The 27,586-nt window shown below is 34.7% G+C and overlaps 1 protein-coding gene across 1 annotated transcript in view; it reads right to left on the reverse strand.

The window, feature by feature from the left end:
- Positions 1 to 851: 851 nt before the first annotated feature.
- Positions 852 to 27,586, reverse strand: part of TBC1D32 (TBC1 domain family member 32) — a 400,452-nt gene continuing 373,717 nt past the window's right edge. Inside the window, exon 38 of the mRNA XM_074333506.1 lies at positions 852 to 981. The gene's annotated coding sequence lies outside the window, so the exon portion shown is untranslated. The remainder of the gene's footprint in view (positions 982 to 27,586) is intronic.

Below are 27,586 nucleotides of genomic sequence, written 5' to 3' on the forward strand. Positions count from 1 at the left end.
TGGCCCAGAATATAGATGTATTATATTACCAAATTAGACACATATACTTTTCACCTTAGATTTTAAATTGAGGCATTTGGTGCTATATTAGCTGGTAAACACATCTTCAAAAGCAGTTTACTTAGCCCATTTACCTGAAGATAGCTTAAAAATATGATTAGGTTCACACACACACAGATAAATACTGACCTATAGAGTTTTCCTAATACATCTTTATATTTACAGATTCAACTCTTTTCTCACTGCAGTAATTTTTACAGATGTTTACTAGTATGATAATCCAAAGAGCTACAGGTTGTCCTTCCGTAGGTCTTAGTTTATTCCATGAGAGATGGAAACAATTAGTCTATATATTGAAGGTACCATCTCCACAAATCAATGACCAATAAACCTCAAGGAAATGGAACACATTCACCAGACTATAATTATTCAGAGTTGTTTTGACACTTATATTTAGGGCAAAGAGACAAATCACAAGAGACAGTGTGCAAATAAGTATAATCAGTTTGACTGAACATTGCTAACTCACAGGGGTATAAACATAGAACCATTTTATTTTCCCAATAACTTCTACCAATTCTGATCTCTTATCCATGCTCCATCCCCTTTCTGGTGAACGGCAGTCATCTTCAGTGACAGCTCAGTGTGATTCTACATTTTTTTCTGTCATCTCTAGTTATTAAAAGTGTCATTCCAACTCTTAAGACTCAATATTCTTCATTTTAAAATTAAGCATCCCTATGATTGTTTAACCTCAGCCAACCTTTGCAGTGTTTCCCAGATGCATAGAAAGTTCATATATCTTTGTTGTGTGCCTCTGCCCTCCTTGTCTTACCTTTGTCATCTGTTCCCAGCCCTTTTACGTCCCAGCAGAGTCCAACACATTGGTTCAGTGACTTTCACATGGGAGACAGTCATCTACCAGTGCTTGGGTTAAAACAGGTGACCATTCCCAATTTTGTAAGAAGGGTCTGTCTCATCCTAAAACAAGAAAGGGAGAAGGACTGTGTACTGCACTTAAAACAAAAACAAAAACTTGCTTTTAGAAAAGGCTACCAAATCAATTTTATTTATCTGGCTCTGTGATCTCCCAGGGATCACAAACCAAAAATTAAGTCTACTAAAAAATTTACCCTGGAGAAGTCTGTATTTTTGTTCACAAGCACCTATGAGGTATGATCAAACAATATGGTGAATGTTTAAATTTTTAAAATGTATTACAGTAAAAGATACATTGCTATTAATCCCCCTCAAAATATGTACTTCCCCTCACTTCAAACACACGTATCCCATCATTCTTGCCACTTTCTGAAGCAGTTCTGGAAGTCCTCTTTCATGAGTGTCTTTAGTTGTGCAATCGTCCTGAATTGATTAAAAATGTTTACCTATCATGGTCATTTTGATTTTGGGGAAGAGCCAGAAGTCGCACAATGCCAGATCCAGTGAATAAGGTGGATGAGGACACACTGTAATGTTTCTATTTGACAGAAATTATTGTATATACCAGAAGCGATGTGTGATGGAGGATGACTTACGGCACACTTTAAAACATACCTTCTCTCAACTGTAGCTCACACCCAATTGACTGCACCAAACAAATGGAAACTTGTCACACAGTTACTAAGTTTCCACACGTCACTTCCCGAATTGAAGATCCCTGTCTTTCCATTGGATGGCATTCAGCAGCAGCATTCACTGTTTTGTTGATCACAATGGAAAGGCTTTAGGTATGGTTATTTCTGTCAAATAAAAATATTATGGTGTGTCCCCATCCACCTTATTCACCGGGTCTGGCACAGTGCGACTTCTGGCTCTTCCCCAAATCAAAATGATTCAGGACATCAAGGCAGCCATGACAACACATCTAAAGACACTCACAAAAAAGGACTTCCAGAACTGCTTCAGAAAGTGGCAAGAAGAGGGTGGCCAGATGGCTCAGTTGTGGAAAGCTGCGCCCTTCACAACTAGATTCAAGACAACGGGCAGCCGCTGAGCTTCCGGAGGGGTGGCCGGATGGCTCAGTTGGTTGGAGTGCGAGCTCTCAACAAAAAGGTTGCCGGTTCAATTCCTTCATGGGATGGCGGGCTGTGCCCCATGTAACTAAAGATTGAGAAAGGCAACTGGACTTGGAGTTGAGCTGTGCCCTCTACAACTAGACTGAAGGACAACTACTTGAAGCTGATGGGCCCTGGAGAAACACACTGCTCCCCAGTAAAAATTTATTTTTTAAAAAAAGTATTTGTTATGTTAAGCAATTGAAATTTTTAAAAAAGTGTCAAGTAGGATGGGTTAAGTGTGTTTGAAGTGGGGGGGAGTATTTTGAAGGGGGTTAATGGCAATGTGTCTTTTACTGTAATAACTTTTTAAATTAAATATTCACTGTATTTTGTGATCAAATGTCTTCTCTGCAATTTCTGCAGGATTTTTATTGTCCTTTAATTGAAAAATATTTCACAACTCCACATAATATATTATAGATAACTTTTTAGGCTATCTTGGAATCAACACATGTTCAGCTCTTATAGACTATATATATATATATACACACACACACATATGTATATACATATATACACATATGTATATACATATATACACATATGTATATACATATATATGTGTCTATATATATATACACACATATATATACATATACATATATGTGTGTGTGTGTATATATATATATATATTAACCTTAGTCATTGAGGAGAGATTAAATATATTTTTACTAAAAGTGTAATTAATATTAAGATTGCAAAATAAATCAAGAAAAATTGTTCAGTAAATATTAACATCAAAATGATGTTTTATTAATTACCATATTCCATACATTCCAATTAATTGAAGCTTCACTGCATTATAGTCTATAGAAAATTAAAAGCAATAGAAAGCATCACCCCTAAGTGCCAAGACTTCTAATGCCAGCATAGGATGCACAGCATCCTTCTGAACAAGTGAGATTCCTTGATCCTAATCACATCCACCACAGTGAGTTATTAAGAAAGGAGTAAACTGATGCTAGCAACAACTTTCTCCAGCTCCACCCCAGAAAACAACTAGCTTTGTATATATTAAGGAGGTGACTTGGTCTTATACTATCATTAGCTACGGTTATGATAAGTGAAGGAGCAATTGTCAGAGGTAAAGAATTTCTGTGCTCCAAGAGTATTGGGAAGCATTAAGGATGGAGTCTGACATTTTGAGTGAGAGGAGATGAAGCTTAGAGGAACTAAAAAGTGTGAGCTCTTCCAAAATTTGAGGAAGAAATGAAGGAAATTAGTTTTTAGCTGTATTTCAATCAGTTTTTTCTTGAATTTCTAATACTCTTCTCTTTGTATAATTAACTGCCTTGCTACTTCATAAACATAGGTTGATGACTGTTAGAGCTTTGAAATTATATTTATATCTTTTTAAAAATGTCCCACTATCTTCTATTTAGAATTTTTTTCTTAAACAAATCCTAATATTTATAATACAAATTCTAATAATATTGATACTGCCATTCCTGCTCAGTCATTCTCTCTCTCTCTCTCTCTCTCTCTCTCTCTCTCTCTCTCTCTCTCTCTCTCTCTGCCTAGTCTCTCTTTGCCTATCACTTTATTTTGTCTTTATAACTTCGTTTTAAGTGGAATTTTGTAAGCAGCGTCTGAGAGTGTTTTCATCAGTTAGCTATGTAATTACATAGTATTTACTCTGGGTCAAGTTTAGAGAAATGGCCTTAACTTATGTTGATTATCTGATTTTTCTTCCCATTATTTTCACTGATTTATGCATTTTTCCCACTGTTATTTTGAAAGGTCTACTGTACTCCTTTACTTTCTTAATGGTTACCTTCCTTTTATCTGCTCTCAAAAAGACATATTTCTCAACTATAATTTAAAACAAAATTCCCATTATTTCTCCCAAATAAATAAGCTATAATTCCTAGGATATTTTCATTGAGTCTTCTCTTTTTTTCCTCTCTCTTTTCCTTTCATCCTCTGAATCATTTAAAAAGCTTTTCTTATTCTGCATCTTCCTCCCTCTCCAAATTTTAGGTTTGCCTAAGAGGTTTTATTACCCAAACGTGTCACTCACAGTGTCATTTTATTTTGTTTCAAAAGTCCTTTATAGCACATTCTTAGAAAGGTTGCATTTATTTAAGTATATTTAATTGTATAATTGTAGAATATATATTTCATTGCTCACAACTGTTTCCCTTCTTTTTCGTCTTTCCCTACATCCCAGTCTCTCTTCTAATTCATTTCTCATTTGGTTAGTGTCATTTATTAATTTTGTTAAATAGCTAATTTATTAAAGTAGTCTAAAAATGTGTGTTCTTGCTACTAAAGAATGATGGAGTCAAAGAAGAAATAGAAGGAAAAACAAAAAAGATACATAGACACATATGAGAATGAAAATACAACATATCAAAACTTTTGGGATGCAGCTGAAATAAGGGAGTCATTACAGGCCCATGTCAAGAAACAAGAAAAACCCCAAATAAACAACCTAAAATTACATCTTAAAGGACTAGAAAAAAGAACAAATGAAGCCCAAAGTCAGTAGAAGGAAGGGAATAATAAAAGAGCAGAATTAAATGAAATAGAGAACAAAACACAACAGAAAAAGTAACGCAACAAAGAGATGGTCCTTTGAAAAGATTAATGAAATTGACAACCCCCTAGCTAAATTCACTCCGGAAAAAAGAGGAAAGACACAGAAAAACAAAATCAGAAATGAAAGAAAAGATATGATGGCTACCACAGAAATATAAAGGATCATACAAGAAAACTATAAAAGACTATATGCTACCAAATTCAATAACTTAGAAGAAACGAACAAGTTCTTAGAAATATATAACCTTCCTACACTGAATCAAGAAGAACTGGAAAATCTAAAAAGACCAACCAACAGTAAGGAAATTAAAACAATCTCTAAAACCTCCCCAAAAGCAAAAGTCCAGGACCAGATGGCTTCACCAGTGAATTTTACCAAACATTCAAAGATGATTTAATACTTGTCCTTCTCAAACACTTCCAAAAAATGAAGAAGAGGCAGTACTCCCTAACTCATTTTATGAGTCCAACATTACTCTGATACCAAAATCTGGTAAGGATAACACACAAAAAGAAATCTACAGACCAATATTTCTGATGAACAGAGATGCAAAAATCCTAAACAAAATACTAGCCAACTGAATGCAACAACACATTAAAAATATTATATATCCGATCAGGTGGGGTTTGTTCCAAGGGTGCAAGGATGATATAACATAGGCAAATCGATCAATGTGATATACCATGTTAAAAAAAAAAGAAAATCATATGATCAATCAATAGTGACAGGAGGAGGTTTGATTTTGTGTGGTGAATACACAATGCAATATATAGATGATATAGAATTGTACACTTGAAACCTAACTAATTTTATTATAACTAGTATCACCCCAATAAATTCCATAATAAAAGAAAAAATAAGAATTTCTGTTCTACTCACTATGGCTATATAACAAACCACTCCAAATCTAAAGCAAGTTAATTTATTCTGCTCCCAAATCTGCATTTTGGGCAAGGCTCAGTAGGGATAACCCATCTCTGCTCTACTTGGTATTGCTTGGGGATTATGGAAGGCTGGAGGCTAGTGTCATCCCAAGGCTTACCCATCCACCTGTTGATGCCTGGAAGTTGGCAACTGGAAAACTCAAACAGGAGTCAAGAAGAGGCCTTTCCTAGGCATCTCTATCTATCCATATACAGACTCTCCATATGGTCTCTCTAGAATGGCTATTTCAGGGTAGCTGGACCTTTTACTGTTAAAGGCAAACGTTCTTAAAGAGAGAAAGAAAAGAGAGGCCAAGCAGAAGGTAGACGGCTTTTTATGATCTAGCATGAAAAGTCACACTATGCCACTATTAAGCCCCTCTAATTAGAGCGTGTTTCCAAGGTCAGCCCACATTAGACATTCTTGAGGAGGAGAATTAGGCTCCACCTTTTAATGAGAGAAATGCCAGAGAATTTGTAGAAATATTTTAAATCCTCTATAGCCTGTAAGATGACAATGACAATGGTGATGATGATGATGATGATGATGATTTGATTTTAGGAATATCACAATCTATGTCGTTACATTCAAATCGCAGGCTTAGACCTTTATTTGGCTCAGGGAAAATTACCTTTATTATGTGTTTAATTATCATCTCTGTTAAAATAAAACAAAATGGAGATCAGACTTGAAAACCTAATTTAGCTTTTCCTGCCATAAAACAAAACTTGTATTGTTTCTTCCAAATGTCCCTGAAAATAATAAATAAAACTTACATTGTTTTCCAAAAATGACATAAAATAAACACTTTTAAACTATCCCCTGTCATGGGAAACCCCCAATGCTGTAACCAATCATAAAGATCAAACAGCTTCTGCATTTCCACTATATAAACTTTCTTATAACTTGCCTCTGAGTTTCATACCACTGTTTATTTGAAGACTCCCAGTTTGTGAACTGTTCTGCTATGCACAATAAACTCTTACTAAATACAATTTTATTGATCAGTTGAAGAAAAACACACACACAAAAAAACAGTTTGTGGATTTTCACTTCTGCTGCTTCCTCCTCCTCCTCCTCCTCCTCCTCCTCCTCCTCCTCCTCCTCCTCCTCCTCCTCCTCCTCCTCCTTCTTCTTCTTTCTCTTCTTTCCAGAATCTTTGTCTTCTGGATACTCTATCCAGATTACCGTAGTTTTTATTGTAGCTGTCACTTCTATATTTTTTGCTCAGTGCTTTAAGATATGTTTTGCATTTGATATTTTAGGCCACTAAATAGAACTAAAAGTTAATTGTCTTTTTCTTGAATCATTTTATTTGACCATTTAGTAGGGAATTATGCTTTAGTTTCCAAAAAGCCCTTTTCATTCTACACTTGGATCTGTATCATTGAAGTGATTCTAATATTGTTTTTTGTTTTGTTTTGTTTTTTGTTTTCATTCAGGCTTTCATATATGTCTCCCATAATCCTAGTTCACTGGATGCATGTTATTTGTTTCGAGGTTTAACATTAAAAAATAAGACAAAGCCAGAATATTTTTTGGACTTACACCCATACGGAAAAATCTTCTTGGTACTGCATGCATTGCTAGTACTGCCTTCTCAGTCTCAGTCTCATTAATCTTAACTTCCAACAGTAAATAAGTTACCTGGAACTTCCAGTTGCCAGTTAAAATGAAGCTACACATTTCTAACATGATAGCTTCCTTTAGACTATACACACTACTGAGTTCCTTACCTTACTAATAGTTTCATCAGTATTAGATATGTTTCTTTCTGCTGGTAGTCTAACAATTTTAGCTTTTTTTGCAATTTAAGCATTTTTGCTGACACACTGGCTTTCAAAGGTACCAAGCATTATCTTTTCATGACTTAAAATATCTTGGTTATGGAAGAACACAACAAACTTAAAAGAATGTAAAGCAGTAATTTCCTCAAAACGGCTTAAAAATTATGTGTGAAAAATACAAATCATCCTGGGAATTTTTTTTTTCATAATTTCAATTTTGTTAGAGATAAATCACAAACAGTATCTAAAGAGGATTGAAAAGTTCAATGCTAATTTCATTTCACAAAGAACAAACACAGAAGTAAATCTGAGATTAAAAAAAATTGAGAATTGAAAGAGGTCCTATTAATTTCCTTCCAAAAGTGTTAAGATGATATTTGTTTTAACAACAAAACAGTGATGGGGCAAGGACCAGCTGCTGATGTATTATATGTTTTTAATCTCCCTATTTCTTCCATCCTTAAAAAGAACAAGTCTAGAGGGAAATTATGATCCCAAGTTTTACTTTTATTAAAAGCCTGTGACAGCTGAAACAAAGAAAGCTGTTGGTATATAAAGCCAAATAACAGGGACAGATTTTAATATCAAGCTGGCCTGAGGCAGAGTTATCCTTCTACAAGCTTCACTCCAGAGAAGAAGAATAAATTATTAGAAATAATCACTTTCTTCTTGTCTGGGAATAAATCTGTGTTAATATACATTATGGGGAAAAGTATCCATATACTTAGTTCATTTGCTTAAATCTTATACTGAAATTTTATGTAGACTTTTAAGCATATCGTTCCTTAATAATAGTTTGCTTAGCTTATTTTCATAAAGGCTTTTGTGTGTATTTGAAAAGGTAATTCATGTGAAAGAGGGCTATTTGTTTCTGATAGTTAACCACACCTTCTGAATGAGGCCTGATGATCTAAATTATGTAGATAAATGACAGGAAAACTGGGCAAGTGCTGAATTTGCAACTCAGACAGCAACTATCATCCATTTATTTCTGTAGTAACTGTTTATTTAGTAACTGCTCTGTACTAGACAGTGCTTTGAATTAACAACTCAAAACATTGTTTCTGGAATCTGGTGCAGGAAGAGCTTTGGAACTTCAAAAGCTCTCCACATACCCACACGGACACTGCACCCTGTGACCCAGGTGAATTATTAACAGGAGAAACCTGTCTCCCAGAGAATCCCCCCATTGTGTGAGAAGCTGGAATAGTGCATAGAAAACCTAGCACTACCGTGTGAGAGAGAAAAAATAGGCCGCAGTTGAAGAAAAAATAAAATATTCTACCAACAAGTACTGGAAAACAAAAGAAAGACCTCGTCCAATCAACCTGTTGCAGAAGCCACTCCTGTACATGTCTAGGAAGACAAATAACAAATCACTAATTTCCATGAATAACCAAGGCAACAAGATAGCTCAGGAAAAAAAAAAATTAAAAGTCTCCAGAAAAGGAACTTAAAGATACGGAAATATGTGACTTAAATACAAAGAATTCAAGATTGCAGTTCTGAAAAAACTCAACAAGATGCAAGAAAACACAGAAAGGCAGTTTAATGAACTCAGAAACACAATCAAATAACAAAATGAGCATTTTACGAAAGAGATTGAAATTTTAAAAAAGAACCAAATAGAATTTCTGGAGATTAAGAACTCAATAGAAGAAATTAAGGATGAAATAACCAGCTTAGGTAGTAGAGTTGACCAGATGGAGGAAAGAATCAGTGACATCGAAGATAGAAACCTGGAAATTACACAGATGGAAGAAGAAAGAGACTTGAGACTTAAAAGAAATGAAAGAACTCTACAAGAACTTTCTGACTCCATCAGAAAGAGCAATATAAGAATAATGGGCATACCAGAAGGAGAAGAAAGAGAGAAGGGAACAGAGAATATATTCAAACAAATTGTCGATGAGAACTTCCCAAACTTGTGGACAGAACTGGATCCTCGAATCCAAGAAGCAAATAGAACACCTAATTACCTCAATCCCAACAGGCCTTCTCCAAGGCACATTGTATTGAAGCTGTCTAAAATCAACGACAAAGAAAGAATCCTCAAGGCAGCCAGGGAAAAGAAGACAGTAACCTACAAAGGAAAGCCCATTAGATTATCATCAGATTTTTCAGCAGAAACTCTACAAGCCAGGAGGGAGTGGAACCAAATATTCAAACTATTGAAAGAGAGAAATTATGAGCCAAGAATAATATATCCAGCAAAGATATCCTTTAGATATGAAGGAGGCATAAAGACCTTTCCAGACACACAGAAGCTGAGGGAATTTTCTAATACACGACCTGCACTACAAGAGATATTCGACCACCATCAACAGGGACAATTTGTGGCAACCAAAACATACAAAGGGGAAGAGTAAAGGCCTGAACCGGAATATGGAAATGAAGAAAGTAAGTGTGCTGAAGAAAATGGAATATCTAAATATCAAACTTTCCTTTACATAAACTTAAGGCTAACCACTCAAAAAAAAAAATCCAGAACTGAAATATATACTGAAATAAAAGAAGAAACAGAGGGAAACATCATAGAATACCACCACACAGAAATAACAGACAATAACAAAAAGGCAAAGAAACAATGGCGACACAGACTTACCAGAAAACTAAAGATAGAATGATAGGAAATCCTCAAATATCAATAATCACCCTAAATGTAAATGGACTGAACTCACCAATAAAAAGGCACAGAGTAGCAAATTGGATCAAAAAACTAAAACCAATCATATACTGTCTTAGAGACACATCTCAGCTACAAGGATAAGCATAGACTCAAAGTGAAAGGGTGGAAATTGACACTCCAAGCAAATGGTATCCAGAGAAAATCAGGTGTAGCCATACTGATATCAGATGAATCAGACTTCAGGGTGAAAAAGGTACCAAGAGAAAAAGATGGACATTTCATAATGGTAAAGGGGACTATACAACAAGAAGACATAACAGTCATCAATATTTATGCCCTCAATCAGGAAGCACCGAAATAAACCAAGCAACTACTAACAGATCGAAAGGGAGAAATTGGCCAAAACACAATTATACTAGGGGACTGAAATACATCATTGACAGCTATGGATAGATCATCCAAACAGAAAATAAATAACAAAATAGTAGCCCTAACTGACACATTAGATGAAATGAACATAATTGACATTTATAGAGCACTTCATCCTAAAACATCAGACTATATATTATTTTCTAGTGTACATGGAACATTCTCAAGGATAGACCATATATTGGGACATAAAATGAGCCTCAGCAAATTTAAGAAGACTGAAATCATACCAAGCATATTCTCTGATCACAAGGCTTTGAAATTGGATATCAACTGCAAAAAGAAAGCAGGAAAACACACAAATACATGGAGATTAAACAACATACTTTTAAAGAATGATCAGTCAAAGAAGAAATTAGAGGAGAGATCAAAAGAAATATAGAAACAGATGACAATGAAAATATATCCTACCAAAATTTTTGGGATGCAGCAAAAGCAGTTTTAAGAGGGAATTTATATCATTACAGGCCTATCTCAAGAAACAAGAAAAATCCCAAATAAATAACCTCATGTTACACCTTAAAGAACTAGAAAAAGAAGAACAAATGAAACCCAAGGTCAGCAGAAGAAAGGAAATAACAAAAATCAGAGCAGAACTAAATGAAATAGAGAACAAAAAGACAATAGAAAAAATTAATTTGACAAAGAGCTGGTTCTTTGAAAAGATTAACAAAATTGACAAACCCTTGGCTAGACTCACTAAGATAAAAAGAGAGAAGACACTAATTAACAAAATCAGAAATGAAAAAGGGGAAGTTATCACGGACACCACAGAAATACAAAGGATCATCCAAGAATACTATGAAGGACTATATGCCACCAAATTCAATAACCTAGAAGAAATGGACAAGTTCTTAGAAACATATAGCCTTCCAAGGCTGAACCATGAAGAACTGGAAAATCTAAACAGACCGATCACCAGTAATGAAATTGAATCAGTCATCCAAAACCTTCCCAAAAGCAAAAGTCCGGGACCAGATGGCTTCACTAGTGAATTCTACCAAACCTTCAAAGAGGATCTAATACCAATCCTGCTCAAACTCTTCCCAAAAATCGAAGAAGAGACGGTACTCCCTAACTCATTTTATGAGGCCAGCATTACCCTGATACCAAAACCTGGTAAGGACAACACAAAAAAAGAGAACTACAAACCACTATCTCTGATGAATACCAATGCAAAAATGCTAAACAAAATTCTAGCAAATCGAATGCAACAATGCATTACAAAGATTATTCATCACGACCAAGTGGGGTTCATCCCCGGGACACAAGGATGGTTCAACATCCGCAAATCCATCAATGTGATACATCACATAAACAAAATAAAGGACAAAAATCATATGATTATATCAATTGATGCAGAAAAAGCATTTGACAAGATACAACATCCATTTATGATTAAAACACTTAATAAAATAGCTATAGAAGGAAAATACATTAACATAAGAAAGGCCATGTATGACAAAACCTCAGCTAATCTCATAATTAATGGTGAAAAACTGAAGTCCTTTGCTATATGTTCAGGAACACGACAGGGCTGTCCCCTATCAACTCTGCTTTTCAACACATTGTTGAAAGTCCTCGCCAGAGGGATCAGGCAAGACAAAAAAATATGAGGCATCCAAATTGGGAATGAAGAAGTTAAATTGTCACTCTTTGCAGATGACACGATGCTATATATAGAAAACCCTAAAGACTCCACCAAAAAGCTATTAGAAACAATCAATGAATACAGTAAAGTTGCTGGCTACAAAATCAAGGTACAAAAGTCCTGTTGCATTCCTATATACTAGCAATGAAATCTCAAAAAAGAAATACAAAAAAAAGATTCATTTTGCAATTGCAACAAAATGAATAAAATACCCAGGAATAAACTTAACGAAGGATGTGAAAGATCTATATGCTAAAAAGTATAAGACATTTTTTGAAAGAAATTGAAGAAAACACCTAGAAATGGAAAGACTTTCCATGCTCATGGATTGAAGAATCAACATAGTTAAAATGGACATATTACCCAAAGCAATATACAGATTTAATGCAGTCCTCATCAAAATCCCAATAGCATTTTTTAAAGAAATAGAACAAAAAATCATCAGATTTTCTGGGAACCACAAAAGACTCCGAATAGCCAAAGCAATCTTAAGAAAAAAGAACAATACTGGAGGTATCACACTCCCTGACTTCAGCTTGTACTACAGGGCTACAATAATCAAAACAGCATGGTATTGGCAGAAAAACAGACACATACACCAATAGAATAGAATTGAGAACCCAGAAATAAAACCAAATAAATATGGACAGATAATTTTTGACAAAGAAGCCAAAAATGTACAGTGGAGAAAAGACAGCCTCTTCAATAAATGGTGATGGGAGAATTGGATAGCCATGTGCAAAAGAATGAAACTGGACTGCTATCTGTCACCATGGACCAAAATTAATTCAAAATGGATCAAAGACTTAAGCATAAGACCTGACATGATAAACTGCATAGAAGAAAAGATAGGTACTAAACTTATGGACCTTTGGTTCAAAGAGCATTTTATGAATTTGACTCCAAAGGCAATGGAAGTAAAAGCTAAAATAAAGGAATCGGACTATATGAAACTTAAAAGCTTCTGCACAGCAAAGAAACCATCGGCAAAATAAAGAGGCAACCAACTGAGTGGGACAAGATTTTTGCAAACAGTGCCTCTGATAAGGGGCTAATATCCAAAATATACAAGGAATTCACGAAATTCAACAACAAAAAAACAAACAACCCACTTGAAAAACGGGCAGAGGACCTGAAGAGACATTTCTCCAAAGAGAACATACAAATGACAAATAGACATATGAAAAAATGCTCAACATCACTAATCGTCAGAGAAATGCAAATAAAAACCACAATGAGATATCACCTCACCCCAGTCAGAATGGCTATCATCAACAAGACAAATAGTAACAAGTGTTGGAGAGGCTGTGGAGAAAAAGGAACCTTTATACACTGCTGGTGGGAATGAGACTGTGCAGTCGTTATGGAAGGCAGTGTGGAGGTTCCTCAAAAAATTACGAATAGAATTGCCATATGACCCAGCAATCCCTCTCCTGGGTATCTACCAAAAAATCTGAAAACATTTATACATAAAGACACGTGTGCTCCAATGTTCATTGCAGCTTTGTTTACGGTGGCCAAGACATGGAAACAACCAAAATGTCCTTCGATAGATGAATGGATAAAGAAGTTGTGGTATATATACACAATGGAATACTACTCGGCAGTAAGAAAAGATGATATAGGAACATTTGTGACAACATGGATGGATCTTGAGAGTATGATGCTAAACAAAGTAAGTCAGACAGAAAAAGCAGAGAACCATATGATTTCACTGATATGTGGTATATAAACCAAAAACAACAAAAGGACAAGACAAACAAATGAGAAACAAAAACTCAAGCACACAGACAATAGTTTAGTGGTTACCAAAGGTAAGGGGGGTGGGAGATGAGGGTAAGGGGGATCAAATATATGGTGATGGAAGGAGAACTGACTCTGGGTGGTGAACACACAATGGGATTTACAGATGATGTAATACAGAATTGTACACCTGAAATCTATGTAATTTTACTAACAATTGTCACCCCAATAAACTAATATATATAGTTTTTTTCAGTGAGCATCATCATTGCCTACTCTGAAGGTTAATTATAGGTAGTGTAGAATTCAAGTCTGTATCTGCAGCTTCATTAGTTTAAGCATATTCTTATATTTAAAAATAATGAGAATATTATTTTTTAGTAAAGAGTAATAATTTTGGAATAATTTTTTTGTAATAGAAAACCTGTAAAGATAGTACAGGAAGTTCCCTATCCCCTTGATCCAGCTTCCCCGATGTTAACCTATTCCATAACCAATCACAGTTCATTTGTCAAAACTAAGAAACTATCTTTAGTAGGACACTAATTACTAAATTACAGATTTTATTCAGATTTCACCAGTTTTTCTACTTTTTCTCTTCCATGGTTTAATCCATTATGCCACGTGACATTTAATCAACATCTCTCCTTAGTGTCCTCTGGTTTGTGACAGTTTCTCAGTCTCTCCTTTTTCAGGACCTTCATACTTTTGAAGATCACAGGGAAGTATTTTGTAGAATGTTCATCAATTTGGCTTTGTGGGATGTTTCTCATGATTACATGCTACAGAGGTGAGGTGTCCTTTCAGAATTCCATTATATCAGAGGGTAGATGATGTCAACATTACTTATAGGTCAATCTTAACCTTGATCACTCGCTGAAGGGAGTATCTGACGTCTTTTCCTTTCCAAACTCATTTCCAGTAGAAGCAAGTCACCAAGTCCAGCCTAAATTTAAGGGGAGTTGAATTAAGCTACAACTCCTGGAAAGGGAATTATTTTTCTTTTTTATTGTTTGATATTTTGTTTCTATATAATATGAAAGAGCGTACTTGGAAAGATTTTTAAAAACAATTTATTATCTTTCTTAAAAAAAAAAAATAGGATCTGTGTTTTCAATAGAACAAGAGGACCACTAATCTATATCCTTTCCTTAAACAAGTATAGTTTTAGTATTGGTATTCCTAGAAATGATAGGTTAGACTTCACTTTCTATACTATTTGAAGAGTCACTATATCCAACTAATTTAATCAAGTCATTAAAAAACAGTTAAAAACCAAACCCACAATTAGTTATTATTGTTGTTGCTATTGTTTCAGTTATCACATATAGATGGATAAACATATGATGTGTCTTCTCAACTTCCTCATTAGATAGTGAATGAGAACACTATTTATAACTGTATTGGAAAAAAAGGTGTAACCTGATACATGTTTTCTCCCTACAAAAAGAGCAACTATATAATTCACTAAATGTCAAACTTTTCAAAACATTGTTTTAGGGTCATACAAAAAAGGCTGTGACTATAAAGAACAATAAAGGGTGTTCATAGGATCTTGCTGGGAGGAGCTCAGCAGCCAGGAGTCTGGGGTGATTTTGAGGCATGTGCGCTGAGGACCACACTCTGAGACTCACAAATAAATGTGGAGCAGTGTTCTCAAATCGGTGTCCCCCAGGATGTGCCAAGGTCATAGATGTGTTTTGTTTGGTAATTGATGTTCAAAAAGCATTGCATTCCTTACTAATATTCAACCATTGAAAAATCTTTACATAAAAATCCAAGTTCCTGACTTTTTTTGAAAAACTGAAAGTTTCTAAATTCCCCAAAATATATGATCTATCTATGAAAGACATGGAATGTCATTTTTCCTTCATCTCAAACAGTTGGAGCATTATAGGATCTAGCACAGGATTAACACCTCTAGGGAGGTCATGCATGAAAATTAAAATACGTTTTTCATTGTGCTGTGTTATACATTGCTACTGAAGCTGCAGAAAAGTTCTCATTATTTCTCTTCAAAAACATTGTAAATTTTGTTAATGCCAGCATCATGCCATGAATGCCAATGTACTATTTGATATTTTTACACTTTGAATTTTTCCCTTTCTTGGAACAAAGGGCAAATGGATCAAGTCTTGACCTATGTATTATGATCCCATCTAAGTATCCTTTCTTTAGAAATTGGTCTGTGTACATGTAAGCACTAATCTGTAAAATATTTTTGTCCTCACTACTTTCACAAAAGCTACTAATTCAGAAATGAAGCTGAGGACACCCATATGCATTTTAATTAGACAAAATCATGGGTTGATGGCAATCAGTTATGTGCCAAGGGCATAGTCTTAGTTGATGGTTTTAACCTGAATTCAGAATATTTATCCACATTAAGGGTCTGAAATTTGGGGTAAGAGAATGAGGCACACTTTTAGTTCCACACATGGGGAAAGAACAGGATGGAGTGGATTTTCTGCACCACAGGCCAAGGCAAGGGGCCCAATGAGAACATGGAAAAGCTTGTATTGTGATCCGTGGAGCGGTGGGTCAGAATAGACTGATACTGACTCATGTGTGAGAATCTAAAAGATGATCTCTGTAGCTATTCAAAGAGGACTTTGGGATTAGGCTTTACTAGAGGCTTTGTCAGAGATAATGAAAGGTACGTGTTTCCCCCTGCATACAATGTGATAGTATGGTGAAATAATGTTCATATTCATTGTTCTCCAAAAGGACCACCTAGAATGAAAGAAAGAATTCAGAAGAAAGCAGCTCAGAGTGGACCATGTCTGGCCTAGTGCTAAAGAGGCAAGTGTGAAAAAACAACTAGCAGATGGAGACCCTGTGAGTAGGGGCACTTACAGTTTAAAATTCCTATCAACAGAGGAGTCACAAAGTGTCCTGTAAAGTGCCTAATTAGAACATGTGCCAAGCTCAGAGAATCCAACGCCAGACCATTTTGTCTTGGAAAATTCATCAATGTTTCAACCCCTACCTCCATTTTTTTCTCCACAACTCATCCTCCACCCACATTTAAACCAACAAAAAACTTTTGAATGGGAAGGAGAGGTAGGCAAATGGGGAGATGCTGTCTGATCTTTCTTCATCAGGAGGGTAGTCTGCAGAAGGCCAATGCTAGAGAAGCAATAAAGCCACAAATTAAAATATATGTAGGCATTTGATCGTTATTCTAGACTAGACAGAGTGATTACTGAACTGAGACTGCTTTTTTGGTGAATTAAGGTCATCAAAACTTTTTGATTACCTAAAAATAACCAGAAATGTTATGAGACTTACGCTAGGTTTTATCTAAGCTGTTAAAAAATTAAACAAATCGTCGAGGTGGGTTTGAACCACAAGTGGGAAACTGAATGAAAGCACTTCTGATTATTGCTACCATTTCTGCCTCTTCCACAGAAAAGAACAATCATCACCTGAAATGCCCTCTCCAGGGACAAAGTCATTCATAAATTTATGTCATGGTTGGGAACTGCTGTGGGCGGCATTTCTATGCTGTACGGTGACAATAGCCTTGAAGGTAGCGTTGCCAGATTTAGCAAATAAAATAAAAGAGTCCAGGTTAACTTTGAATTTCAGAAAAGTAAAGAATACTTACTTTCAGTATAAGTGGATTCAAAATATAGCAGGGGAAATACTTATACAAAAAAAAGTTCATTTGTTTATCTGAAACTCAAATTTAACTAGTCATTTTATTTTTCTCTGACAACCTTAACAGGGTCACAGGCAGTGACTAAAGAAAAGCAAAAGCAGACTCTTAAAGTCCTACTGTTAGGAAAGCTTGTGAGTGGTCAGGGTTATATGAAGTGTTTAGGAAGGGAGCAGAGACAGGGAAGGAAGAAGACGAAATGGGGCAAATCATGAAAATAGTTAAGACAGAGAGCATATTTCCAAAATGTAGAAAGTAAATGTGGTATAATTTAAAACTTAACATTCCTGGGCTGGCCGGTGGCTCACGTGGTTAGAGCACAGAGTTCATAATACCAAAGTTGGCAGTTCAATTCCCACATGGGCCAGTGAGCTGCTCCCTCCCCAACTAGATTGAAAACAATGACTGACTTGGAACTGATGGGTCTTGGAAAAAGACACTGTTCCCCAATAAAATTTATTAAAAACAAACAAACAAAACTGTAACATTCCTTTTTCCTTTAAAATAAAGAAGAGTAGTAAATGATGGTGAGGGTGAGGGCCTGGGATGACACGACAATATTATCTCATATTTTCTAAAAAAATTCATTCTGCCTACAGAAATCATGGAAACAAAGGTTTTCGTAGGCTTTTGATAGATGAGCCCTGTCAGTATTCTGTTTATCACTGTCTCTCATTGTCATGTTTATTCTTTCTGGTTTTTTGAACTGTGAATTTGTGTGACTAAAGTCCAGCTTGTAATTTACTATCAACTTTGTTTTATGTTTTTCTGCAGAGTACTATATAGATATCCATTCTCCCAATATTTTTTTTAGCTCAGTTAAATTTTTGTTCCCATGTGCATCTCTTTTAACTTATCCTTATTGCAACTTATGAAATCACAGGTATACTGCCGTTTTGAAAATTATGTTTGTATTAAATAAGTAAAGCTGCTTGAAAACAAACTTGCAATCAAAATTGAAATTGAATACTTGTATCTTATGTTACTTTGATTTACATTCAGGCACATATTTCTTTACCAGTGCACCTGTAAATCAACATTATGGAGACAGCTATCCAAGCATAAGAATAACTGAATATGTATAAACCAAATTGTGTTTGTAAATATGTAGATTGAGGTAGTAAACACCTTTAACATCAGTTAGAATCTGCCATAAGGCAGAAAACAGGCATCATGTTTTTAGTAAATAGCTTATGATTCTTGACAATATCAGTGGTTCAAGTGAAGTTTGCATTCCACATTGATAGGGTGGATGAGTCTTTGATTACAGATATAGAGTTATGCATGCAGAATATAAATGCATACATAGTTATACTTACAATATGCTGTAAACTTGAAACAGCTATTATTGACACTTAAAAGCTCTAAAAAAATATCAGTGTTACATAATTGAACTTTTAGGATATCGTTGAAGAGTATTATCCTTTTTTCCTCACTTATTGGAAATAAAAATGAATAGGGTTATCAGGTTAAATGTATTTTTAGTATATTTTTCAATGCCAAAAAATAGTTTAGTATATTTTTTGTTCCAGGATAGCATTATCTTGGCATAGCTGCTTCTAGTTGCAAAGGACTATTTTATGGCTAATGGGCTAAAGATAATCAAACCCATGTCTTCCCCTCCTGACTCATGCTCAGCCTCCTCTCTACCACCCAGAGTTACTGGCCCGCTTCTGTCCATCCAATGGCTCTTCATGGGAATTGGAAACCTCTAAGTTAATGGCTTGGCTCATCATCTCACAATACTAAATCGCCCCATTTTCCCAAAGAAATATCAAGGGAGCTTTTTTCTTCAGTTTTAAACTATATTGTTAGAAAACAACAATCATAAACAATGAAGAATATCATAATGACATGAAGAATGATCTCTTCACAGAGCACTTTGTTTGTCTATTTGCATACAGAGAATGGTATGGAGGGGTATACCCCCAAGGAAGCATGAAGAGAGAAGCAAGGAAGATCGTTAACTGTTTCCTAATGTATCTTTTGATTGTTTTGTCTGCTACAATCAACGAACTTTAAGTTTAATTAAATAATTAAGAAAATATGTAGAAATAAACACAGGGAAAAATAAAACAAGCAGAGATTTTTCTCCAGTCTGTAAGTCTTCTATTATAAGAAAACATGAAAAGAGTCACAAAAACTCAGTGAAAAACAAGGCTTCCTCAATCAAATTACAGCCAGTTAGTGTGTAACCTGAAAAACTAGCCTATATAAAATAAACTCTAATATATGAACTATCCAATGGAATGGAAAGAAATTGCAAAGTTTTTTTTTTAGTGGAACCCCTTAAAGTTCAACTTCAGTCAGGAGCATCAAGCTGCATGACAACTTTTTCTTCCTTCCTTCCTTCCTTCCTTCCTTCCTTCCTTCCTTCCTTCCTTCCTTCCTTTCTTCCTTCCTTTCTTTTTCTTTCTTTCTCTCTTTCTCTCTCTCTCCCTCTCTCTCCTCTCCTCTCCTCTCCTCTCCTCTCCTCTCCTCTCCTCTCCTCTCCTCTCCTCTCTCTCTCTCTCTTTCTTTCTTTTTTTTTTTTTTGTAACAGGAAATTAAATCTTGTACAGACAGTTCACTTCTCAGCTGATCCTTAATGGACAATAGCAAGTAGCTTTGAATAAAAGGAGGTGCCAGGAGCAAATTGATAAATATAAATAAACAAACCAAGGCTTATAAGTCACTTCTTTTTGTTGTTCTATTGAATATTGCCATTGAAATGAAATGTTGCTCAGTGTCCTCTCAATCAAATGTCAGACTTCATGATAGTGTAGCAGGGGAGTTAGCTTTAAGCTTTATGTGTTATACAGAAACCTACTTGAAAGAGTGGAGGAAGAAGTCTGAGAAGTATTTATTTCTCCGAGGACAAGGAAAGTTCATAAGAAAGAAAATATCCTGAGAGAAGAGAGTTTAGGCAAATAAATTCAGTTCAAAGACCAAATGCTAGTAAGAGGGGGTCATTCTGAGCATATTGTGACAGTCTCTATCATAGCCCTTATAAAATTCCACTGAACTAGAAAAGCAACAGGGCTAAAATAGAAAAATAAGGAAAAACTAAATGAGGTAGGACATATAGAATGCAAGACATGAGACGCATATTTTCAGAATTTTTACTAGCAACCGGAGACAGGATTCTCTGTCCAGGCATCAAAGCACTTTCCGTAAGTGCAGAGCCAGCGATGATAACTGCTGAGGAGGCCGCCCAAGTTGTCCTAATCTTATTGTAGACAGACTTCTGTGCAGTGTGATCTGAAAGATTTTGGAAGTAATATATTGCTACAATCCTCACCTCCAATTGAAAGCACTTAGGCATGGTCAAGAAAAGTTGATAAGCCATTGCCTACAATCCAGTGATTCTACTCCTAGGCATACTCCCTAAAACACCTCCTTGGAAATGTTCACTAGAAGATATTCACAAGAATGTTCATAGTTGCAATATGTGCAATAGGAAACATTGGAAACAATATATTTTATATACATTATGGGTTTTATATACATTATACATCATTTCAAAATAATGAATATTTTATAATATTAAAAATGAATTAAAAATCAGGCAAAAACAATCCACATAAAACAAACTTCTCCCAGGCTATTCCTAGGAAGGACAAGCAAGAAAGGGGCACCATCCTGCAGGTCCAGGGGAAGACGGTAGCAATGTGATTTTTCGTTAGGCCAAGAGAAAAAACATGGAATATACTATGAGTACATGGCATCTAAAATTCTCATCTCTGTGATGTCTGCAGCCTCCCTTTCTCCTTCTTTGACATATCTCATATCACCTTGCTTCTCACGGGGACCTTCTTTTGGTTCCTCCAAATCTCAACACCGATTTCTTTAGGATATTCATATTCTCAATTCCTTTTTCTGGAAATTCTCTTCCCTCAGTCTCCCTAAAGTTTATTTTGGTTATTAGCTCAAGTGTCACCTATTCAGAGAAATCTTCTCTGACAAACAAAATTAGAATCAAAATCTAGTAACCAGCCATCCTGTTAACCTGTTTTATTTTCTTTATCTTCTTTGAGTTTATATGTTTTGTGTATTTATCATCGCCCCACCCCCACACACACACCCTACTGGAATTTAAGCTCCATGGAAATATGAACACTGTCTCTTTCACTGCTGTATGTCCAGGCTTCAGAATATCACCTGGAATCCGGCAGTGCTCACAAAATAATTTTTGAATATTTTTTAAGTAAATTCACGTAAAGTAGGAATAAGATTTCAAAATTTCTTCAAGCCATTCTGACAATCAGGACATTTAGAAACAAATGACTAAAAATATTTCATCTAATATTACCTGTCTGACTTTCAGGAAAAGATTCTCTGCTGGAATTCCCAGCCACCCTTCAGGTAATTGTTATATATCCAGAATCTATTCAGGTAAGTGAAATCCCCTTAAACTGGATACTCCCTGGCAATTGAGATAATCTTAGTGTAGTAGAGGAAGCAGGTCTCAAGACCAAGTTTCATTGCTATTTATGCTTATGGAATAAATAGTGGGGATGGTGGAGGGGGTGGTAATCTAGTGAACAAAAGCAGTCATCTGTTCACTCACATGATTTACTTCACTCTTACAAAGTTCTGACTTGAAATGACTTCTAAAAATATGGTTATTTCTATTTGCTGTATTCTTTCAAATTCATTTTAATTACCTAGACTTCTTGGATGTATTATTTTAATTTTTATTTATATGTTTTAAAATGAAGAGCTACCTGTAAGTAATCCAATAAAATATATCAGTGTACTATGCTTTGTAATAATATAATTTTTAACATGTTTAATTTTATCAAGTTTGGAGTAAAAGGTTTCCCTCAGAAGAAATACCACATATATCATTTATCACCACGTTGCATTTTGTTTGTAGTCAAAGCATTTGTATGGCTTGCCAGGCTTCAGTTTAAATGCTTCTTATATGAGTAAAATATCATATATATGATATGTTTATATGATATTTATACATTGCGCAAACGTTTATTTCATTTGTTTGTTCATTATTTGTTAAATAAATGTATATATATATAAACAACACAGTATAATTAGAAAACTATTACTCTCTGAGACTAGAGCCTATAAGAAAGTTAAAAGATTAAGGTGTTCATTTTTATGGATAATTATTTAATAATTATATTCATGCCAATGTTAATATTAATAATAGATATGATTCACATAACTGCTACAAGGTAGTCATTAAGCTTTATATGTTTAACTTACTTAAGCTTAAAAACTACTCTACAAGTAGGTACTATTGTTTTCCTCATTTTACAAACGAATATATTGCAATACAGACAGGCTGAGTAATTTGTCCTGGGTAACAAATCTAGGAATGAGTTAGGATTTGAATTGTTATATGTCCAGAATCTATTCTTATTACCACTAGACGATTTATAGCTAATTATTGCCTGTAACATGAAAGGGACATTCACAAATATCCTTCTTTGAAATTGCAGTAGTCAAAATAAAATACATGGTTTTAAATATATTGTTCTTAAATATTGATATAGACTTAAAAACAATTATCTTTACACACACACACACACACACACACACACACACACACACACACATCCATTCCCTAATTGTTTCTCTAAAAAACTAACAATTTTAAGTGCAGTCTGTGTTTATTTATCAGTCTCTGTTAGATAAACATTATCATTGCCACAGTAGAATTTAATATTCAAGAGGGTTACATCCTCAAAGGTACAATTGAGATAATCTTAGTGTCCTAGAGAGGATCTTTGAGAATACGTCAGTTAAATATTCAAAAAGAATTACATCCTAAAAGGTGCAATGCAGGTAGAGGAAGTTTAAGAATATTTAAGCACTTTGCTTTCTACTTGTGATACTATGGAAACTGCCATCAGCTGTATGACTCATACCTGATCACTATTCTTTCTCTTTCAAACAAATAAACAAACCATTTAGCAAGAATGAAGTTAAATATATAACTATTTAATACATGTGTTGTTTTTTGTTGTTGTTTTTCCCCCCATTTCAACTCATTTGATCTCTTGCCTTGGAGTTGAGGATAATGGTGGTTATTTTTAAGTACAAGAGTATCAAGTAGCAAAAATAAGTGTTCTGCAAGGAAAGAGTCTTCATATTAGTGGCAAAAAATTAAAGAGAATGGCAGCATGCTGGGAAACCATCTTATGGGTGGGAAATGGACAAATGGTATTTCCTTTATATTCACTGTACCTTACCTTTGAGTCCTATTTGGCCTCACATGGAGAACTGACCAGTCTTTGCTCATAATAATCCTACCACTATTCCCTTCCATCCTTGGCAATGCTATATTCAGTCACAGCAATAACGAGTGAAGGAAAATGTTTCATTTTTGTCCTTTTTGATGGGAAAATATGTTTCCCATAGAGATATTATCAACATACAACATAGGGGATATAAAATTAATTATATTTAATGTGTTGTGTAAATGTTTATTTCATTTACTATCTTCTGTTTGTATGTTTATTTATGCCATGTTATTTATATCATCTCTATATTGCACCCTGTCTGCAGATGGTTAAGTGGAAATATTTTATTCTTGCAAATTATTTCTCCAATCCTCATTTCTTTGGAAGAATTGGGGAAAATGTATGAATAAATGTAGTAAACTGTAGTTTTTATAATGACTCAACCTTTCTCCTTCTGATCTTCTAAGGCATAATTGTCCAAGAGAACTGACTGCACTGACTTTCATCTTGTCTCAGATTATGTATTACCACTTACTCAGTTTTCCTGAAGAATAAAGCATTAAGTGATAGTCTCAGGTTTTGTTTATTTAGGATTGTTTTGGATATCTGGAGCAAAAATAGAGTCCTGATATAAAGATTGGACCCTATGAAGCTTGAGGAGTTTTCACCACTTTTGCTAAATTTGACTTCCCCAGGAAAATAAGATATGTGCCACCAAAGGAAAGACAAAGATTATAATTTTAATTGTAAGCCATGTGTTCTAAAAATAAAAAGTGTTAAGAGTTTTTGTTTAGTTAAAGCTCAAAATTTTGCTCTCAATGGCAAGTCAGTGACAATTTAGCTTGCTGCAGTGTTTTCTTATTTCCATCTATGCTGGTCCACACTTCCAAACCCGTTTTTGCCCTTCTATTTTTCAGTGGCTTGTTGTCAAATATTACCTCACAAACCAAGGCAAGAAATAAAAGACCACTCACTTTACCAGACTCTTTTCTCACTTTTACCTCCCCCAGGCTTCAATCTTCTAAAGATTCAAGCAAAATGAATAGAATTAAATGAGCTCTTGAGTACTGTGTTCTTTTTATTATTATTATAATTTTATTTTCTTGGATCTGTAGCTAAAATACCACTGAGGGTACAAAATTGTGGCAATACCTTGAGATTAGACTGATATGCAAGGACTAGTGGCAAAGTGAAAGGGCTGTATTTCTCAAATGACAGAATGCAGATGCTTCAAAAAGATGTTATTTCTAAGAGGCAGCCTTCTATATGTAAAATTATTATCAGCCCTGAATTCAATTTACTGCAGGTTGAAATACAAGGACAGTTTGGTATTATCATAATTATCTGACTTGAAAACTGACAGACTTTGATTTAAAGAGTTATTCTTTTTTTTTTTTTTTTTCCTTGAAAAAAGTAGAAAGATTCTAAAGAAATACAATGATAAAAGATAGTATTTTGGGCAATATTCTATGCAAGTGGCATTATTGTTATAAATTTTAACATATTATGTTAAAATAAATATTGAGATTCAGAAGGAAAGTAAATGACACCTTAAAAATCATAAAATGTATTAAGCAGCTATAGATTGTGGGAATTATGGTGGCTGGAGAAAAACGTCTAGACCCACCTGATTAGTTTTGGCTAAGCCACAGGCTCAGTCTCAGTGTTGAAACACAGTAGATACTTGATTACTGAATTTACTGTACATGAGATTGTAGCTCCCATCTGCATGCTCCCCAGGTCTCCTCTTACCTGAGCATATTTTCTATCTGCATAGAGGAATTTTCATAAATAAGGGCCATAACCACAGGCTATAAGGATTAAAAATCGACTGAGAGATAATATTAATATGTGAGAAGGTCAGAAGTAATTTCAGACCAATAAAGGAATAAAACTACAAAGAGGAGAAAAATTTTAAATTGATAATATAAAAAGAAAGAATTTTTTTTCTTTCCTAAAAGTGAAAGTATTTTGCATTTAATCCCTGCTTTTCTAGGAGAAGGAATGATAACTCCACAGAGCTCTGACTATTGATAATTACAGAGTATCTTTCAGATTTCTGCAAAGTAGAAAAAATATCAGAATTCATCAAAAGCATTAGAAAAAGCAGTTGCTTGCTGTGCCAAGAATCAGAAGCTTCTTGCCTTCTCCCCTTCTCAACCAGTCTCAGCCAGGAAATGATTCCCACAGGACCAATAACATGGTGGCACTTGGCAGAAAAAGGAAAAAGGAGATGGACTGCCAGCTTTGTATCAGCAACTATGTTAATGTTAAACATTTTGGGGCGGCCTAACATGTTAATTTAATACTTTGCCAGTCAAGTTTACAAGCAATGTTCATGAGAAAAGACACGAAGTTGTTTAGGGTAAAACCATTTTCTCATCTATAAAATACACTAAAGAAATTAAAATATTTATAAAAATGTTATCCAGGATCATTTTATCCAAAGTCAGCAATTAGGTCTATGTGGTAATACCTTGTTTCCCCAAAAATAAGACCTAGCCAGACAATCAGCTCTAATGGGTCTTTTGGAACAAAAATTAATATAAGACCCGATCTTATTTTACTATAATGTAAGACCAGGTTTTATACAATTAATATAATATAATATAATATAATATAATATAATATAATATAATATAATATAATAGCAGGTCTTATATTAATTTTTGCTCCAAAAGATGCAGTAGAGCTGATTGTCCGGCTAGGTCTTATTTTTGGGGAAACAAGGTAGGTATAAATCATTTTCATTTGTAATTTCAGATAAGTATTTTTATATCAAACTGGGAAAGTTGTTTTGTTTGTTTGTTTGTTTGTTTGTTTGTTTTCTCAGAAAGGATTTGAAAAGCTTTTTCAAACTAGTATTCCATAGTATCCAATGCATAGGGTGCTATGCCCCAAAATGGGTTCTGTGGCAAAATCATTTACGGAAGATGTACACTAGATTCCCCCCACTTGAATATTCTCTGTGATTACAAGTATACTAAGTTTTTATGTAAAGAAATATATTTAATCTAGCATATTTCAAGTCTCTTTAAACATGGGACCCTCTATCCGTTTTGCTTTAATCATAAACGCCTACTGGTATCTCTTAGAACCAGTGTACCACAGAATATAGTTTGGAAAATGCTGTTTTAATATAAGATAAAATATTTTTAATCTATGAAATACGAAGAGGTTATTCAACGGTTTTGTTTGTTTGTTTGTTTTGTTCAACTTTTATTTCCTTACTACTCAGTATAATGAGAAAATCATCAATGTCCATATTAAATACTCTGCAATTCACAAGTTTGTGGTTATAGCTATACTATCCACAGTGGCAATTTAAATTTAAATTACATAAAATTAGAAATTCAGTTCTTTAGTCACACTAGCCACATTTCCAGTAGTTGATAGCAATATATGGTTAATGACTACCATATTGGACAGCACAGATTTGAAATATTTCTATCATTTGCAGAAAGTTCTATTGGACAGGGCTAATCTAGAGCACTAGCAAGGATACAAAGAACTGCTTAGAGACCAATGATCTAGCAAACTTTATAAAAACATTCACATCTCACTCACCCATTTTATTTAGGGTTGTCTAGACATCAATGTATAGACTAGGTATAGGAGCTTAGTGGTATAAGACTCAACAAAAATGTGTGCCCTCAAGAAGCTCAGAATAGTTACAAGACTTTAAACAAGCAATGGCAACCTCTAAAGTGCTTCGGTTCAACGTGCTATGGAACCAGGAGAAAACACTAAATTTTTTATAGGGAATCTGGCATATGGGACAATAAATCACAGAAGACAAGATCATGGAGGAGTCTTAACAGTCTTGAAGGGTAAGGAGCATCGAGAGTAATATTCCAAAAGGAACCAGCCTACAAAGAGGTATGACAATTCACTATGATTTGGGTAAACAGCAGTCAGTGCATTGTGACTTGGGTAGAGTGGTAGTGTTTGTGTGTATTACGTGGAAAGTTGTGGCAA

This window comes from Rhinolophus sinicus, linkage group LG05 (genome assembly GCF_036562045.2).
Source record: "Rhinolophus sinicus isolate RSC01 linkage group LG05, ASM3656204v1, whole genome shotgun sequence".
In the NCBI taxonomy this organism is placed as follows: Eukaryota; Metazoa; Chordata; class Mammalia; order Chiroptera; family Rhinolophidae; genus Rhinolophus; species Rhinolophus sinicus.